At 36.1% G+C, this 19,827-nt stretch overlaps 1 pseudogene; it reads right to left on the bottom strand.

Moving 5' to 3' along the window:
- The window catches only part of LOC140709855 (putative ankyrin repeat domain-containing protein 20A2), a 65,976-nt pseudogene that overhangs the window by 3,737 nt on the left and 42,412 nt on the right, over positions 1-19,827 (bottom strand).

Below are 19,827 nucleotides of genomic sequence, written 5' to 3'. Positions count from 1 at the left end.
GAAGCTCACAAACGAAATGAAAGAGACGAAAACCATGGCACGAGAAATACGTGACAAATGCACAAGCTTCAGTAACCGTCTCGATCAACTGGAAGAAAGAATGTCAGCGATGGAGGATCAAATGAATGAAATGAAGCGAGAAGAGAAACCAAAAGAAAAAAGAAGAAAAAGAAATGAACAAAGCCTGCAAGAAGTATGGGATTATGTAAAAAGACCAAATCTGCGTCTGATTGGGGTGCCTGAAAGTGAGGGGGAAAATGGAACCAAGTTGGAAAACACTCTTCAGGATATCATCCAGGAGAACTTCCCCAACCTAGTAGGGCAGGCCAACATTCAAATCCAGGAAATACAGAGAACGCCACAAAGATACTCCTCGAGAAGAGCAACTCCAAGACACATAATTGCCAGATTCACCAAAGTTGAAATGAAGGAAAAAATCTTAAGGGCAGCCAGAGAGAAAGGTCGGGTTACCCACAAAGGGAAGCCCATCAGACTAACAGCAGATCTCTCGGCAGAAACTCTTCAAGCCAGAAGAGAGTGGGGGCCAATATTCAACATTCTTAAAGAAAAGAATTTTCAACCCAGAATTTTATATCCAGCCAAACTAAGTTTCATAAGTGAAGGAGAAATAAAATCCTTTACAGATAAGCAAATGCTTAGAGATTTTGTCACCACTAGGCCTGCCTTACAAGAGACCCTGAAGGAAGCACTAAACATGGAAAGGAACAACCGGTACCAGCCATTGCAAAAACATGCCAAAATGTAAAGACCATCAAGGCTAGGAAGAAACTGCATCAACTAACGAGCAAAATAACCAGTTAATATCATAATGGCAGGATCAAGTTCACACATAACAATCTTAACCTTAAATGTAAATGGACTAAATGCTCCAATTAAAAGACACAGACTGGCAAACTGGATAAAGAGTCAAGATCCATCAGTCTGCTGTATTCAGGAGACCCATCTCACACGCAGAGACATACATAGGCTCAAAATAAAGGGATGGAGGAAGATTTACCAAGCAAATGGAGAACACAAAAAAGCGGGGGTTGCAATACTAGTCTCTGATAAAACAGACTTTAAACCATCAAAGATCAAAAGAGACAAAGAAGGCCATTACATAATGGTAAAGGGATCAATTCAACAGGAAGAGCTAACTATCCTAAATATATATGCACCCAATACAGGAGCACCCAGATTCATAAAGCAAGTCCTTAGAGACTTACAAAGAGACTTAGACTCCCATACAATAATAATGGGAGACTTCAACACTCCACTGTCAACATTAGACAGATCAACGAGACAGAAAGTTAACAAGGATATCCAGGAATTGAACTCATCTCTGCAGCAAGCAGACCTAATAGACATCTATAGAACTCTCCACCCCAAATCAACAGAATATACATTCTTCTCAGCACCACATCGTACTTACTCCAAAATTGACCACGTAATTGGAAGTAAAGCACTCCTCAGCAAATGTACAAGAACAGAAATTATAACAAACTGTCTCTCAGACCACAGTGCAATCAAATTAGAACTCAGGACTAAGAAACTCAATCAAAACCGCTCAACTACATGGAAACTGAACAACCTGCTCCTGAATGACTACTGGGTACATAACGAAATGAAGGCAGAAATAAAGATGTTCTTTGAAACCAATGAGAACAAAGATACAACATACCAGAATCTCTGGGACACATTTAAAGCAGTGTGTAGAGGGAAATTTATAGCACTAAATGCCCACAAGAGAAAGCAGGAAAGATCTAAAATTGACACTCTAACATCGCAATTAAAAGAACTAGAGAAGCAAGAGCAAACACATTCGAAAGCTAGCAGAAGGCAAGAAATAACTAAGATCAGAGCGGAACTGAAGGAGATAGAGACACAAAAAACCCTCCAAAAAATCAATGAATCCAGGAGTTGGTTTTTTGAAAAGATCAACAAAATTGACAGACCACTAGCAAGACTAATAAAGAAGAAAAGAGAGAAGAATCAAATCGACGCAATTAAAAATGATAAAGGGGATATCACCACCGACCCCACAGAAATACAAACTACCATCAGAGAATACTATAAACACCTCTACGCAAATAAACTGGAAAATCTAGAAGAAATGGATAATTTCCTGGACACTTACACTCTTCCAAGACTAAACCAGGAAGAAGTTGAATCCCTGAATAGACCAATAGTAGGCTCTGAAATTGAGGCAATAATTAATAGCCTACCAACCAAAAAAAGTCCAGGACCAGATGGATTCACAGCTGAATTCTACCAGAGGTACAAGGAGGAGCTGGTACCATTCCTTCTGAAACTATTCCAATCAATAGAAAAAGAGGGAATCCTCCCTAACTCATTTTATGAGGCCAACATCATCCTGATACCAAAGCCTGGCAGAGACACAACAAAAAAAGAGAATTTTAGACCAATATCCCTGATGAACATCGATGCAAAAATCCTCAATAAAATACTGGCAAACCGGATTCAGCAGCACATCAAAAAGCTTATCCACCATGATCAAGTGGGCTTCATCCCTGGGATGCAAGGCTGGTTCAACATTCGCAAATCAATAAACATAATCCAGCATATAAACAGAACCAAAGACAAGAACCACATCATTATCTCAATAGATGCAGAAAAGGCTTTTGACAAAATTCAACAGCCCTTCATGCTAAAAACGCTCAATAAATTCGGTATTGATGGAACGTACCTCAAAATCATAAGAGCTATTTATGACAAACCCACAGCCAATATCATACTGAATGGGCAAAAACTGGAAAAATTCCCTTTGAAAACTGGCACAAGACAGGGATGCCCTCTCTCACCACTCCTATTCAACATAGTGTTGGAAGTTCTGGCTAGGGCAATCAGGCAAGAGAAAGAAATCAAGGGGATTCAGTTAGGAAAAGAAGAAGTCAAATTGTCCCTGTTTGCAGACGACATGATTGTATATTTAGAAAACCCCATTGTCTCAGCCCAAAATCTCCTTAAGCTGATCAGCAACTTCAGCAAAGTCTCAGGATACAAAATTAATGTGCAAAAATCACAAGCATTCTTATACACCAGTGACAGTCAAACAGAGAGCCAAATCAGGAATGAACTTCCATTCACAATTGCTTCAAAGAGAATAAAATACCTAGGAATCCAACTTACAAGGGATGTAAAGGACCTCTTCAAGGAGAACAACAAACCACTGCTCAGTGAAATCAAAGAGGACACAAACAAATGGAAGAACATACCATGCTCATGGATAGGAAGAATCAATATCGTGAAAATGGCCATACTGCCCAAGGTAATTTATAGATTCAATGCCATCCCCATCAAGCTACCAATGAGCTTCTTCACAGAATTGGAAAAAACTGCTTTAAAGTTCATATGGAACCAAAAAAGAGCCCGCATCTCCAAGACAATCCTAAGTCAAAAGAACAAAGCTGGAGGCATCACGCTACCTGACTTCAAACTATACTACAAGGCTACAGTAACCAAAACAGCATGGTACTGGTACCAAAACAGAGATATAGACCAATGGAACAGAACAGAGTCCTCAGAAATAATACCACACATCTACAGCCATCTGATCTTTGACAAACCTGAGAGAAACAAGAAATGGGGAAAGGATTCCCTATTTAATAAATGGTGCTGGGAAAACTGGCTAGCCATAAGTAGAAAGCTGAAACTGGATCCTTTCCTTACTCCTTATACGAAAATTAATTCAAGATGTATTAGAGACTTAAATGTTAGACCTAATACCATAAAAATCCTAGAGGAAAACCTAGGTAGTACCATTCAGGACATAGGCATGGGCAAAGACTTCATGTCTAAAACACCAAAAGCAATGGCAACAAAAGCCAAAATTGACAAATGGGATCTCATCAAACTAAAGAGCTTCTGCACAGCAAAAGAAACTACCATCAGAGTGAGCAGGCAACCTACAGAATGGGAGAAAATTTTTGCAATCTACTCATCTGACAAAGGGCTAATATCCAGAACCTACAAAGAACTCAAACAAATTTACAAGAAAAAAACAAACAACCCCATCCAAAAGTGGGCAAAGGATATGAACAGACATTTCTCAAAAGAAGACATTCATACAGCCAACAGACACATGAAAAAATGCTCATCATCACTGGCCATCAGAGAAATGCAAATCAAAACCACAATGAGATACCATCTCACACCAGTTAGAATGGCGATCATTCAAAAGTCAGGAAACAACAGGTGCTGGAGAGGATGTGGAGAAATAGGAACACTTTTACACTGTTGGTGGGAGTGTAAACTAGTTCAACCATTATGGAAAACAGTATGGCGATTCCTCAAGGATCTAGAACTAGATGTACCATATGACCCAGCCATCCCATTACTGGGTATATACCCAAAGGATTATAAATTATGCTGCTATAAGGACACATGCACACGTATGTTTATTGCAGCACTATTCACAATAGCAAAGACTTGGAATCAACCCAAATGTCCATCAGTGACAGATTGGATTAAGAAAATGTGGCACATATACACCATGGAATACTATGCAGCCATAAAAAAAGGATGAGTTTGTGTCCTTTGTAGGGACATGGATGCAGCTGGAAACCATCATTCTTAGCAAACTATCACAAGAACAGAAAACCAAACACCGCATGTTCTCACTCGTAGGTGGGAACTGAACAATGAGATCACTTGGACTCGGGAAGGGGAACATCACACACCGGGGCCTATCATGGGGAGGGGGGAGGGAGGAGGGATTGCATTGGGAGTTATACCTGATGTAAATGACGAGTTGATGGGTGCAGCACACCAACATGGCACAAGTATACATATGTAGCAAACCTGCACGTTGTGCACATGTACCCTACAACTTGAAGTTTAATAATAATAAATAAATTAAAAAAAAAAAAAAAAAAGAATAACCTGCACAACCGTACATTAAAAAGTTTACTGTCAGTGGATATCCAACAGGAGAAAAAGTTGAAGCAAAACTTTGAACCTTGTAGAGCGTAAATTCCAAAAAGTTCAGAAATTTATTTAAAGTCAATGAATTTATAAAAGTAAACACACACACACGCACACATGCACACCAGAGAATTTGTAAGAATATCAGAATTGGAAAAGGCTTTGCCTGAATTACAACAAACCCAAAAGCATAAATTAAAGCATTAACAAATTTGACTAAATTAAAATATATCAAAAAATGCATTTACACTTTGATATCTAACCCTTACACGACCCTATAGTAAGAACCTTAGTTCACACGTATTTGGACAGATAAAATTTCCCAAAGTTATTACAGTTCTGCTTCCCAGATAATATTCTACTGCAATTTGACTCTTTTAACACTTCTATAGTCAGTTCTAAGAATTACATTTACTAAATCATAAATCTAGACATTATACTAGTCACTCCTATATACATTCATTGATGAACTCCTCTAGTTACTATAATTTTGAAAAAGAAAGGTTAAAAATATAAGCAAGCTACAGGATTTTCCCCAGGACTTCTGAGTCTATTTCTAGTTCTCCATCAGATCACAGTTACTTCTGTGGTATAATTATATCAATACAAAATAAAACTTTTATTTTAAAACACCAACGGTAAATAAGATAAAATTTATAGAGCTCTTCTTAGAATATCATGAGATTATTTGTGATTGCAATAATTTCTGTTTCTTCTTTATTTTATTTTAGGTACAGTAATCAATATGAAATAGGGAAGTACAAGGAACAATTTTACTGGGAACAACATTTTTATCAATAGGTTATCACTAAGTATACATTATGGCATGTTATTGTTTGCAAAAGCACTTGGTAATAAAATAATATCCTATGTGGATGCCAAGACTTATAATAAATATTAATAATTGTACCTGTAAGTGTCACCATTCATTTTTAAAAGTGAGATAACACTTCTGATTTGTTTTAGACCTATTATAGTATATATTAAATCAAGTGGACATTAAATCAAGTAAAATTGATAAATAATGTTTAAAATATAGAATTTTTACCAAAGATTGATTTACCTGATTTGGAGTATTTCTTGCAGTTTTTGGTTTCATCTCTAGTGACTGAACAGTCAGTTCAGGTTGTTTTGCTTCAACTTCTTTCTTATGTTTTTTCTCTTTCCTTTCTAATTCTTCTGTATTTTTTTTGTACAGCATATTAACATTTATTTTTTCTTCATTTTCCTGTTTTAAGGTGCATCTGCAGATAAAGACATTTCTCTTAAAATGCATTTTGTTAAAAAATAAAGAGCTCATCTTGTTATCTACCTCTGCAGATGTTGTTTATCATCCTAATAAAACTTCCATATTCTGGATTATTTTTCCTTTGCAGCTCTCAGATATTTAATTTCTCACTTCAACATCTTCAAAAGAATGCATATACTTGAAAAGTAGTAAGGAAAGGATATTCCGCTAAAGTTTCTGTTACTAGTCACTCTAGTATATATTATAAAAAAGGATACTGGAGATTATTCAGTAAAGTTACAAGTTCAAAGTTACCTTTTTAAATCACACGATCATAATTACTCCCTTATCAGAAAAGATTGTTTACGATCAACTACATTTTTAAAGTTACTATTTATTGACAAGTGTATAAGTTCACTAGAAATAAATTTTCATCTTTATGAAATATTGCAGGTACCTCTCCAAATGATTGACAGAGTAAGATGGCACCTTCAGCTGTCCCTCATACAAACTATATCTGCAGATGACTGTCAGCCAAAACTAGGCTAAAGAGTCTAACATCTGTTACCCCATATTTTTTATATTACTTTCTAAATACTTTCAATTCACCTTGTTATTACATAGATTTTATATATTTATTAACCTATTGTTCATTATGTGTAATATACAATTAATGTCCTTAATAAGTGTGTGTATGTTTACACAAGTTATGTTTTCCTGTGAAATCTAGTCCCAGAAATGGAGTTGTTGAGTTAAAGGGATGTCAGGTTATTTGAATTTTTGATACAAAGCACTAAGTTGCCCTTCGGAAATAATTTACCAATTTCATATACCAACGGTGTATGAGAATGCGTTTTTCCTCACATACGCCAACACTGGTAATTACTTTTTAAATATCAGCATGACTTTTAAAAATATATCTTATTTTATGTTAATTTGCATTTTTCTGATTACCAGGGAGGACTAAATATCCCTGGTAAAAATATAAAACTTGTTAATCATAAGGAATATTAGTCCAAGTTTGCATTAGTTTATAGCACAATGACAATTACCTCCTGTTAAATACTGCTATAGGCAGCCAGGCACGGTGGCTCACTCCTGTAAACCCAGCATTTTGGGAGGCCGAGGTGGGCAGAATATCTGAGGTCAGGAGTTCGAGACCAGCCTGGCTAACAGGGTGAAACCCCAGTTCTACTAAAAATATAAAAAATTAGCCAGGCATGGAGGCACATGCCTGTAATCCCAGCTACTAGGGAGGCTGAGGCAGCAGAATTGCTTGAACTTGGGAGGCAGAGGTTGCAGTGAGCTGAGATCACACCATTGTACTCCAGCTTGGGAAAGAAGAGAGAAACTCCATCAAAAAAAGAAAAAGAGAAAGAAAAAAAAAATCCGTGTCCTAGGCTTACCTATCACGCTCTTCCTTCAGCTTCTTGGGAAACTGCTGAGGATGCATTTCCCCAGTCTTTCTTTGTTGGGGTAATCTGTCAGCAGCAGCTGTGCGATCACATAGATTTTCTGATACTGGTATTTTTTCACTTTTGTTTGTATTATTTCCTTCTTTGACCTTTAATAAAAGTAATATGAATAATAATTGTTATTATTTTATTCAATAAAAATAACTTTTTTCCTGATTTTTTCACTTGATTCAGGTTAAATGTCACCATTTTTATCATAAAAGTATTTTGTGTTTACTTTAATCTTATCATTGTACATAATGATTATAGCTATAAGGTACTCATCATTTTATCATTGAAATTTTTGCCAAGTCTGCTTATTTCTGTTTGAGTGAACAGAAAAATTTTACAAAATTTCAAAAAAGGCTCTTCTCCATTTTGTGCTTTTATTCCCATCCACTCTTTGCTGCCTGATATAAATTTTTATACTATCTGACTGGCAGAAACAGAGAAATAAAAAGACACAGGCGTAACATATGTCTTCTGTCTTTACCACCTGGATTTTACATGAAATAGCCAGATGAAGAGGATGTGACCTTGTGGGGCTTCAGGAACAGTAAAGAAGTTTCCCTTTTCTGCACTAAGCTATTCTTTTCCCCACTGCCTTTTATCTCTCTTTTTTTTTTTCCATTTGAATCCTGGGATATCAAAAAAGTAAACATGCTCCCTGAAGGATGGGAACCAAAGTTTGCCACAACACAAGAAGCAGAGTGAAACTGCTGAGTTTCTAGTGCAGAATTCTGGAAAATGTGATGCTTCCCAGATTTCACATTCGATTATCACAAAAGTTGATAGGTGGAAAGCATATGGTCCAGTTACCAACTTTAGCCCCATTATCTACTGATAATGGAAGTCAAACCAACCAAGACATATTAAATGTTTCATCCACATCTCCTAAGGTGGCATTCACTAGCATTTCATGGCACCAAATAACATGATACAATTCCATATTGCTGAATTACATAAAAAATCAATTTATCAAATTAGTCAGATATATTAAAAGTCTAACTTGAACAAAGCAATTTAATGCCTCACAGGGTGCAAAAAGCCTCATGGGCTTTTACTTTGAAAGAATAAAATCTCTATCTTTAGAACACAATGTACAGAACTCAACTTCCTACTTAAGAGTCAAAGGTTAAATTTTTGACTGATAAATTATGCTTCTTATATGATCAAAATCATACATGCCAAAACTTACTATACTTTATTAAACAACATAAGGTCTGATTCAGCAGAAAAATTGGAAAGTGGTGATTTTTAAAAATATGTGGAAGTATATATCTGTTTTCAAAAGTATTTGAAATAACCATGATGGGACTATAAGTTCAAACAGTTTGAGCTAAGCAGATAAACTTTCATGCATGAAAACACATTAAACAGACTCATTTGGCTGGGAATATTCTTTGCAACTCTCAAGGTGAGATGTGTTTTTGTGGCTCATCTCAGTCATTGCTTCCCTCCCATTGTATTCCCATTCTATTAATAAATAAACATAGTTCATCTCTAAATGAATACAGAAAAAAGAATCTAGAATCTAGAGCTTATTTCTTTACCAATTTCTTTATGTTTATCTGGTTCAGAAGGTCTCTTGGTATATGGATGAATTAGTTTCCCAGCCCATATGCCACTTGGAAGACTGAGAGTGAGACTTAGGTTGATTAATGAACAAACATTATGAGAACATTCTCCAGAACCATTATTTAGATAGCAGAACTAATCTACTTTGACACATAATTACATATTTAGATAACCCCACTGTAACTGTATGCATGAGATTTTCTTAAATAGAAAATTTGACTAAATCAAATAATTGATAAAGAGAAAAAAGAGAAGCAGCAAGTGAACCTCTGTCTTTTTGAAGTTGGACTTTCTCTTTCTCCAAAGCCAGGAACTCTACCTGTAACATGCCTATCTCATTCTTAAACCTTGGAATATCTTGCTGTAAGTCTCCTAGCTATATTTTTGGTGTTTTTTTCACTATGTGGCAGAGAATAACTCACATTTTATAATTCAAGATTCCTGCTTTTGTAGTTGTTAGCACTGGGATTGTCATATGGTGGCTTCTGGAACAAGCACTGTATTGGTTTTCTGTTTTTAGAAGTATCTGTAGCAGCAGAAATACTGTAGCTTTCTATCTGAATCATAAGCTTCATTTCTTTGGGGTGGGTAAACCACAAATCAAAAAGACTCTCAGGATCTCTAGATTGAGGCCAATACCTAATGTCTAATTTCCAAATAGTGGTATTCGGGTTTATATTTTTTGCTATTTGCATGTCAAACACTTAATCATCTTTCATTTCAATCATAATTACTAGGTTCCTTAATTTTTTGGTTTCTGTATCATTAAATATTTTTTCTTCATCTTTTTTAGAAGCAAGCTATGTGTCTGGTTTGTTATCATTTTTATAGTCTGATTTATTTTCATTTAAATGAAACTTAGAAGATGACTGGCAAGTATATTTCAGGGACCTGGAGTGGGAATGGAATGAAAGACATTTTTCATGGGCTTCCTCTGTTCAGGCGCCGCCTGGAATGTCACAGAGTTAGACCCTCCAGATATATCTTCCTCCTCACAATCATGGACATGACTCATCAGATCAGAGGGCACTCCTTTTTTGTTCATCCCTCTTTAGAGTTACTATGTAGAAGCTCTGCCTCAGGGCAAGCAATACTTTTGGAGTTTTCAAAACTTTCACCAATATTCAGCTTGAACTTGTTTGCAATGAATATTAAAGAAAGTCCTGAATATACAGATAGATTCCCTTTATCACAATTCTCACCCAGTTCTGGTTCTTGAGACCTTTTTTTTGGCAAGTGCAAAATGGAAAACAAATTTGCTTGTTTTGTTTCTCAGTTACTGTCTTTTCTGTTGGAGTGCATGTTTTAAAATTGGCTTTAATCAAGTACAAACAAAGAAATGTTCGAAAATAATTAAAATTTAACTGATACTTAATCTATGTGTCGCTACTTTTATATGATGGGATTGTAACTAAAATATGAAAAATAATGTGCCTTGGCTTAACATAGGAGAGAAACATGAACTGGCAAGCTGAACTCTCTGTGTTTGTTTGGACTCAACTTAATTCATTATGTGTTAAATCTACCAGAAATGAATTCAAAGATATGTAGTATTATAAAAGATTCCTCTCTTACAAAGATTTTACCTCAGCATACCAGAAAGAGTGAGCCCCTACAGTGCATGTATATTTCTGAAGATTAACTAGAGACTAGGCAAACACTCAATTATTAAGAGCCAAACTGAACACCACTAACAAAGAGAAGCAAAATTTTAAATTCCAATTCAAATGATATACTATGATAGTGTTATGTATCTAGATAGATTTTCTGCTTATATCCACTTCTAATATATCTTAAGTTCCACTAGTGATAGTGGATGGATTTTTTAAATTGTAGGAATATTTTCTATGTATTTATGTTGAAATAAAGTTATTGTTTGTACCCTGACACCAAAGGTCCCATTCTGCAAGGTAGGATTCTCTTAATAGGCAACTGGGTTGACTTTTATGACCCCATTCACTTCCTGAACACAGACACTGAAGTCAACTGGTGACCACAAAACAGAATAAATCTTTAAACTGGACACTGGTGACCAGCAATATAAAACTGCAACATTTGAACCACTGGCAATGATGACTCCTTTAGCGCTAGTTTAGCTCAGTGACCATCATGGTTAAATTGTTCATAATTTCGATTTCTTAGTAATGACACTCAATATTTCATGTTACCTTCTGTATTAAGAGTAAGGTTATAAAAATAAAAGAGCAAGAGAATTCTGAAGATTTCTTGCCTCAATTCCAAGAGCAAAGACAGCTATGAGTTACTAGAGATAGTAAGAATATCTTAAGTTTTGTAACAGGTTAAAATGTTTTAAAAATTGAATATAAAATTATGATCCATTGGATTCTAAAGGTATAGCCTAAAAGGTCATGTCATTTGGTCTATGCTTTGTTACTAAAGCAAAAAAAAAAAAAAAAAAGAAAACAATGTTAAACAAGAAACTTAAATTTTTATATACCTGTGGTTGCTTCTTTTCGCTTCTTTCACGCCTTTCTTGCTCTTCCTCTGAAGCCACTAGTAAGGCTTGTTCTGTTGACAAATTCATTGGTTTAGTTCAAATGAACTAAGAACAGTTAGATAAAGACTATAATCTTTATAAAAATAGAGAATAAGATTTCTTTGTATTATATATTTTGAGAGTTTAAATGAAGCTTAATGTTGACTGAAATATTTACTTCTTTCTTTAAGAAATACTTCTCATTATCCAAAACTTCAACAAACCCCTTGGGGAGACACTAGGTATCACCAGGTTCAAGCCATACAAAATCTCAGGGTCACTTACAAATTGTTCCACCCAATATAAATAAACAAAGCTGTCGCAAACAAAACAAATTTTGAAATACAGTCAAACTATACAATGTAACACTTTACTATAATTCATAACAGTATCTTTTTAACAACACACTGAGTTGGCAGTTATTAATAATTTGCAAAATTATCATTGTTTACACCTTAATTAGTGTGCACCCCATTTTTTACATCACAAATGTTTTCCCCTGCTATTCTGAAAAATTTATTTTCATCTTTTAAGACTCTGAATGTAGGCTGGCCATAATAGCTCACATCTGTAATCCCAGCACTTTGGAAGGCCACAATGGGAGAACTGCTCAAGGCCAAGAGTTTTAAGGCCAGCCTGGGAACCATAGATAACCTTGACTCTACAAAAAATTAGACAGGTATGTTGATATGTGCCTGCAGTCCCAGCTACTCAAGAAGTTCAGGTGAGAAGATCCCTTGAGCCCGGGAGTTTGAGGTTGCAGTGAGTCTCGATCACGTCATTGCACTCCACCCTGGGGCATAGAGTAAGAACTTGTCTCCAACAACAGAAAAAGAAAAAGAAAAAAGGCTCAGAATCCTGTGTGAAGTCTTCCTTCATTCTAGCTGTCTTTCTCCACACACATGTGTCTGCTTCATGGGCCTCCCTTAGTACTTTGGCAATTTTTCCAGTGTCACTTTACCACCTAAACTGCACATCATGTCTTTACATATTGATCCCCTTTGCTGCTAGGTTGTAGAGGACAATCTTTTGAATCATCTTTGTATAAACAGTCTTAACTTTGCTAAATAATTATTGAGTTCCTGCTATGTGTTAAGCACTGGGGTATAAGGAAGGAAAATAAAAGCTGTCAGCGATGGCTTTCCTAAAGATCATGCATGAGCTGCGACTTAGAGAGTGAGGTTAGCCAGATTAAGTGAGGCAGAGGGCAGGAAAGGGTGAGCACATGCCAGGAAGCAACGAGAAAGGGAGAGAAGCCTCCAAGAGTGTATGTATTTCTCTGCAAAAGAGGAATGGTGAGGGGGCCATTGCCAGCAGCTCAGTAATTCCAGAGAAAAAGGCAGATGGGGAACGGGCTATGGATGAAGATTTGGGCATAAATCAGTTTTCTTTTCTTTTCTTTTTTTGAGACAAGGTCTTACTCTGTCTCCCAGACTGGAGTGCAGTGGAATGATCCTGGCTCACTGCAACCTGGCTTCCCAGGTTCAAGCAGTTCTCCTGCCTTAGGCTCCCAAGTAGCTGAGATTGCAGGTGCATGCCACTACCGCCTGCTAATTTTTGTATTTTTATTAGAGATGGGGTTTTACCTGTTTGACCAGGATCATCTTGAACTCCTGACCTCAAATGATCTACCTGCTTCAGCCTCCCAAAGTGCGGGGATTACAGACATGAGCCACCATGCCCAACCCAGAAGTCAGTTTCTGAAATCCTTATATATCTTTAAGATGCTTGGACATTAGGTATTCAGGAGTGGTTCATGGATCTATTTGCATTAGAGATAATTAACTCTAAATACTGTGAGGAGCATAAAATTCTGAGACACATAAACAAATGAACAAAAATAAAACATAAGGCAATGTTGCAAAGATGATGCAGGCCTGAGATGTTTTCAGAAATATTTAGGATATAAGTATCAGTGGTCATTATAAGAATGGATTTTTACTGCATGAATAAATGTATATATCTGGGTCCCTGGAGCAATACACTCTGCTCATTACTTTACAAACTTTATCAAATGAGAAGTAAATTAATCTACATAAACTGTTTCAGTTACTTCTATTTACTTTACACTTTTTCTGTTTCAGTTTTACCATGTGCAGGAAATGCATTTGGGTTTTGTGGTTGTTGTTGTTGTTGTTGTGTGAAATGGAGTTTTGCTCTTGCTGTCCAGGCTGGAGTGCAGTGGTGCTATCTCAGCTCACTGCAACCTCTGCCTCCCAGGTTCAAGAGATTCTCCTGCCTCAGCCTCCCAAGTTGCTGGAATTACAGGCATGTGCCATCATGCCCAGCTAATTTTGTGTTTTTAGTAGAGATGGGTTTCTCTATGTTGGTCAGGCTGGTCTCAAACTCCCAACCTCAGGTTATCTGCCTGCCTCAGACTCTGAAAATGCTGGAATTACACCCACGAGCCATGGCGCCCAGCCACATTTGGGAATTTTCTTTTAAAAGTTCTGCTTCCTGGATTTACCAAGCTCATGAGAAAATAGAAGCAAATAAGTCATTTGCATAGTTCAGAAACTTTGGATTTATAACTTGTCATCACTACTCTAGAAGACTATCATCATGTTTTGTAAAACAAAATGTTAATTCTAGACATAAGGGGAAAAAGAAATTAAAACTATAAGGGTGAAAATATATTGCATAATTTATTACTCTTGACCATATGACTGATTAAGAGCACTGAATTTCACTTGTATGTAAAATAGACCCCATATTAGCCGCAGTTAGTCAATAGACTTGGTGTTCTAGCAGAATTAAATTGGATGCTCCTGTGTTATCTTTAAACGATACAGCTCTTATGAACACCCATACTCCTAGTGCATGACTATCCATTAAGACAAGGTGAAGGAATGTGTGAGTACAGCTGAGGAGACACCATAAGGCAAATGCTCAATGGTTCCCATTAATATTGGGAAAATCAACACTATAATACAGAAAGCTATAGGCATTATTTAATATTTGGCTTGGGAAGGTATTTTTAGTGACATTGCATACAGTTGTAACTAATAATTGCACAATTAGAGATGTAAAAATAAATCAAAGCCACATTGTCTTTGAGTAGGAAATCTGTAGACATCTGCAGCAGCCCCCAATTTTTCCAATCCAGCCCCAAAATTCTAAATATAATCATGGTACCACTCTCAAATTTATGTTAAATACTAAACTCAATGAAATTACTCTTTCTCCTTATTCTCTTTGTTATTTGTATGTTGCTTTCCTTAAAGGAAGAATACAAATGCCTTGCTAAGAAGCATTCTGTTTGGGTGTAGCCTGCACAAGGGGAGGAAACACAAAGGACTTTTGGCCACAAAATGACTTCTGAAAAGTCAGAACTGTGGGAGCATGAAGCCAGCCAAGGGAATCGAGAATAACATGTTCTATGCTTCCTTCCCTTCTTTGTTCTCTTCCTACTCTAATAGCTGTGACTCACACAGGTAATGAAGAATATAATTCCCTGATAGTAACACAGCTCCAAGATTAATCCTTTCTTTAACTATGAAGTTTGTGTGTCCAAAGTCTGTAGTTGCTGTCTGATTTTTCATCACTGATGGTGATAGACATTTATCATCAACTCACAACTTCCCAAATCTTTGAAAAGTCTTACTATTGATGATTCAACTAGTAGAAACATAATCTGAAATATCTGAAAATTATGTTTTTATTTATTAGAATGTAAATAGTAATACAAATTGTAATAAAGTGTAAAGATTCTTTCTTCCCTGAAGCAGTACCATGTTGTCATTTACCCCACAAACACACTACTCCCTCGTGGTCTAATGTATTTTACAAGTCCTGTAATTGCTATTAACTCAAACAAGTTTATTTAACTTGTTTTAAGCTTCTGTGATTTACTACAATTTACTTTGAATCACTCAATGATCTCTATTATATATGTTGTTTTCCATGAGGAATTTGTTTATTAATAATTAAGATTCTTCAGTGCTAAGAAAATATTTGAATAAATAAGTTTGAGAATAAACACATGATATTATTGTGTGTTTTTGTGTTCTAGAGACAAAAACTTCAAAAAAATTATAATGAATATACATTAAATTAAAAACTGCCTTCATTTAACCAAGATGATCTTCCCTCAATGCATGAATACCTTCAGAATTCACATGTGAAGCCTTAAATATAGACCAAAGATTTATATAAAATACAATAGCCTTAACAATCTTATCTGTAGCCAACACAGTGGATCCCGCCTATAATCCCAGCACATTGGAAAGCTGAGGTGGGCAGATCACCTGAGGTCAGGAGTTCGAGAGCAGCCTGGCCAACATGGAGAAACACCATCTCTGCTAAAATAGAAAAATTAGCAGGATGTGGTAGCACGTGGATGTAATATCAGCTAATTGAGGGGCTGAGGCAGGAGAATTGCTTGAACCCAAGAGGCAGAGGTTGTAATGAGCCAACACTTAGCCACTGCACTCCAGCCTTGGTGATAGAGCAAGACTTTGTCTCAAAAACACCAACAGGACCGAATATTTCCATTATAAAAATAAGTCTATGTTCACACGAGATCTAAAGAGTACACAACGCTGTGAGATAGGACAGAAATATATTTTAAAAGTTATATTCCCGGTTTCTGTATCAACAAAACTGTTGAATTTTAGCTTTTAAGACAAGTCAAGGAAAAGAGCAAAAAATGCAGAAGTGAAACTTGAAAGGTCACTTGGCCATCAAGGGTTCATGATCACTGAACTTACACAAACTACATATATTTTTCAAAACATTATTTCTGAATTTTGATCTGAGCATCCCTGGAGTTTCAGATTCATTCAAGGATGTCCACGAGGTCAAATAAGACAATGTCACTTGCTATTTTCAATTTTCTTTTCTGAGAACAGTGCAGCATTCTTCCTCAGAGAAATGAATTGTCCTAACTTCATAGGCTAAAGGCTCACGAGTCATAGTTCTAAGAGTATGTATAAAATATGGTGGTGCATGCTTGTATTCTGAACCTTTCAGCTTTAAACTTTCATATAGTAAATATTAATAGACACAAACTGATTTTAAAAAGCCCTTTTAATCTGACATTATTTCTATTTTTCTTTCTTTCTTCATTTATCAGCAACAGGAGAGTCTAACTGAAACTGGTAAAGGGGTAAAAGGGAATACAATGAAAAGTGTAAAATGAATTAAACCAGAGATAATCATATCAATGTGGATGCATCTGGAAAATACGATACACCAAAGAAAGTGGCAGAAAAGTATGTAAAGTGTAGAACCACTCATATACCATTTTAGGACACAAATAAAACATTCTGCATATTACTTCTGAGCATCACTATATAGTCAAAGATTTCAAAAGGGCATTGAAATGAAAACTAATTTACGATGTCGGTAGCCTCTATGCAATCATGTTTTAAAAACCTTAACACCAAAAAGTCTCAAAATAACCCTTTTAAAAGACTGTCTACCAGTTATAAATGAATCGTTACTTTCCTCATTTTTAATAATCAAAGACACCAAAACTCACACATACACACACCTGTGCATACACCTACACGCACAGTCTGCTCATTGGAACATCTGATTGGTTTCAGATCATCAGTGTAATAACACTAGCAGCAAGTATCTGGAGTTAACACAGAAACTGACATGTTAATAAGTAAAGCCTTCCTCTAGGTAAAGATCAGAACTCCAACTAGCACATAACTCACTGGAAATAGCTTAGAGTCTCAAAATTCACTGCTTTGAATCCCTGACAAGAACAAAAATGTTATATTGAAAACTTTATGCTATTCAAAATATTAAAAGAGAAACATCTGAGTCAAACTTTACATTTTAAAAATATTTTTATGGCTTCTAAATTTGTTTTTATTCAAATATGAATACCAACAATGACATTTATGTCAATGCCTTCCATTCAATTATGAACAAATAGGATTAGCAGTAAGAATAATGTGAGCACTTCCATCATTTAATGTACTTATTTCCAGCATTCCATTTGTATTGATAACATACCTGCTCTCAAGGTCTGTACTTTCTTTCTTTGTGCTGCCCCTTTCACAGCAGGATCTTCCATTTTAGTGCTAGGCTGAATGGGTTTTAAAAGAAAATGATTCACAAATCATATATATTTTATACAATATGGAATTAGTGCTTCAAAAATATGCATAATTAATTACCTTCAAGGAAGGAGGTTGTGCAGGAGGCCCTACAAAGCAAAGGGGATATGTCATCAATTATATGTAAGTATGACAGGGCCAACCAAATATTCAGGCAGTGTTACTATCAAGCTGAGTTCTCAGGTCTGACTATAAAAATAATTACTTAAGGTTTTGAGGGTAATGCTTGGCTGCTTCTTTTCCTTGTGTAGGACAGCAACATGACAGAAATATAGTGAGGAAAATAGGAATATAGGATTCCTAAAACTCAGTTTACATTTCAATAATGAGATTATGTTTCAAATGCCTATACCTAAAACAGAAAAGCAAGGCTATCACTGTAAACACGTGGGCTGATGAGGAGAAAAGAGACCATTAAACAGATGAGGAAATCAAACCTGAGGGTATCAATGTCAAGGCTGAGGGTGAAGGTACAGAGTATTTTCACTCAACACATCAGAGGCATTGCTGCCAGCACACCACAGATAAATTCCCCATGTCCTGTTGCTGAGGAAATACACAGTTGAGATGACAGTTCAGGTGAACGTGCAATTCACCTCTCATCAAAGACAGTGTTCTAAATTGATCAGCTGGGATACACACTTATGAAATCACAGCTAAATAAAATATTCATTTTTCCCATGACCACATGGGCTATTGCAGCACCTACATTTCTCCTATCCCCTCGTTTGGCCTTGAATTAGAGCTCCTTGATCCACTCATACAAGGCGGTCCATAAAATACATCAAATAAACTATGTAGAATCAGTTTCCAATATCAAAATATTTATCAAAAAAGAAAACACTGAAATACCACAGACTTCCTGGATATGAATACATTTTATATTGCAAAATCAGTGCAGTATTTATTGAAAATGAGAAATTTGGTATTCACAGAATGAATTTTAAAATATAATTGCATCTAAAATTAACTAAATTTGGTATATTACACTGTAAAGGACATTTATAAAACAGCTATCATATCAAATAACTGGCTGTCTCAAAAAAAATTAGCCAAAGTATCTATATGCAATTTAATCACATCTTATTCACTCATGTCAGTGAAACTTCTCTCTCTGAGGCCTGACAGTTATGAAATGAAATGAGCTGCTGCAGTTTACCCCAAGTCTAGCACTCCCTCCTGCCTCCAGTACTCTCCACAGCAATAACCTCTCTTGTGAGACTGGCCATAGGCCAAAGCAACCGGAAGTGACTCATCTCAAGTTTACTTGGCTTTAACTCCCAAGAACCCAGCAAATATCTTTCTTTCCTCCCTCCTTGTCGTTTCACAATCCCTCTTCCTTTGAAAAAGTGATTTTTAGATCTGTCATCCTGATGCTTCCCTTCCTAGCTGCTTTTTATGGATCATTGCGATCACGGTTGTCATCTGTGTTCAGGAGTAGTATACACCTGTAATCTCTCTTTTCATCTCATTCTCCTTCCCCTGTGGCTAGAATCATGCTCAGAAATAAAAGGAAATTAATGCTTTCCCTGGATTCTGTTATTTTTTAAATTGCTCTTCAATGGTTCTTTTTCCAGATTTCTCTAAAGGAAGGCTATTGCCTTGTTATTCAGGGCTGTGTCCACGGACCAGCACCAACATCACCTGAGTACTCATGAGAAATACAGAATCCCATACCTGCTGAACCACAATGTGCACTTTCCAGAAGCTCCTCAACTAATTCATGACCATTTGAATGCCCTTTTCTACACTGATGTGCTTGCATATTGGTTTACCCTAATTGCCCTGTTTGGCCTAGTGTCAATTTCTTCCCTACTATGTCCCTGAATTTAATACTACATTGTAAGTCATAATGTTTCTAGAGAACTTTTAATCAGGCAACACCTTCTTTACTTAATTTCTTCTCCATAAATCACCCAACACTGTTCTTTTCAACTATGTTAATTTGGCCTATATGATACTATCCCATGAATTTACACCATTTTCTATAAAACTAAATTATAGCCATACATGGCTGACCATTTACGGTGATATTCATCTATGGTAGATAAA

This window comes from Chlorocebus sabaeus, chromosome 2, assembly GCF_047675955.1.
Source record: "Chlorocebus sabaeus isolate Y175 chromosome 2, mChlSab1.0.hap1, whole genome shotgun sequence".
In the NCBI taxonomy this organism is placed as follows: Eukaryota; Metazoa; Chordata; class Mammalia; order Primates; family Cercopithecidae; genus Chlorocebus; species Chlorocebus sabaeus.
Note: the sequence above shows the minus strand (reverse complement) of the source record. Positions and strands in the feature narration are given on the sequence as shown.